The following is a 1,332-nucleotide window of genomic DNA, read 5'->3' on the forward strand; positions in this document are numbered from 1 at the left end:
AAGAAGAGCGAGAAGAGATTTCTCTCCGCGGTGGCCAAGTTTCTCCGCTCCCCGGAGAGGCTGATTTCTGAAAGGCCCGGTTTCTGCGTCCCGCCGCCTCGCTGTGGTTTAGGCATCCACTGGGCTTTGGCCCCAACTTCCAGTACCAGGGATCTTTCTCCACAGCTCCTGCAGCATTTCCCTGGTTATCCAGAAATCCAGGGTCTTCAGCATGCCATGCCCTCTTTCGCTCCCTTTGCTGTAAAGCTTCAAAAACCTCCAAAGGCGTGAGACAAATGGCTAGCATCAACATTTCCACGTGCAGTTCTCCATTGCACCTGCATCTCTGGGCGGCAGCTCCCAGGCCTCAAGTCGTAAAGCAAAGGGCACTTTGTAAACGCCAGCTCTGCTCTTCAGCATCTCACGATTGCCTTTTGACTTGGTCATCCCCACAGAGATCCATGATATAAGTGACTTCAGTCTCACTGCTCCATGTCTTCTGGCAACTTCGGGTGCACCACGTACGCGCAGGTTGGCTCGCCACCATGCCCCCACCAACGAGGATTAACTTGGCTGCTCCAAAACCTGCCTTTCCCCCAGCCAGATTCTTGTTTCCAGGTGGCACTTGTAGCAGCCCCGTCATTCAAGGGGCTCCAGACCAGTGACTGCACAGCACCCACCAGGGTCTTTTATCAGGCAGCCCCCCCAGCTCCTGTACAGATTTTATCTGTTCCTTATCACACACCTTCCTATTGGCAATTATGTCCTGTTAAGCAGTTTTACTGGGTTACCTTTACTCATACAGCAGGTAATCACACCCCAGGCTTCATTTAAAAAAAAAGTGACCAAAGTGGTATATTTGTAAAGTTCACGGCCTACATGGCCTTACCAACACGTGTTTCATGCAGGCTTCCCTGGATGGATTACTAACATGATATTTATTAACCTATTGTCACCTTAGCTGAGCAGTTAGGCTTTCATTTTACAGGCTTACATAGCATTACTTCAGTGCTTAGCACTGAATTGTCTCTTTCTGTCCCCACCATGGTGTTGCACAACAAACAACAGGATTTCATCTCAGACCTGAGGCAAGCAAATTATCAGTGACTGCCAACACAGAAAACATGCATCCAGATAAAAAGTGCCACATATATTTTACAATGAGGAAAGACAATCCAGAGGTTTAAAAAATGAATGCATGCAAAGAATTCATTAAGTAGAGTGACGTACAATTATCGCTTTTTACAAAGCTGAGCCACATTTGCTGTTCTCCCGTTGTCCTTGCATACTACGAGGCCATTTGGGACACGTGGCCAACACAACGGCTTCCTGACTTTAGCAGCGGGGGGAAAC

The sequence above is a fragment of the Cariama cristata genome, unplaced genomic scaffold, assembly GCF_000690535.1.
Source record: "Cariama cristata isolate BGI_N322 unplaced genomic scaffold, ASM69053v1 scaffold10455, whole genome shotgun sequence".
Taxonomy (NCBI): Eukaryota; Metazoa; Chordata; class Aves; order Cariamiformes; family Cariamidae; genus Cariama; species Cariama cristata.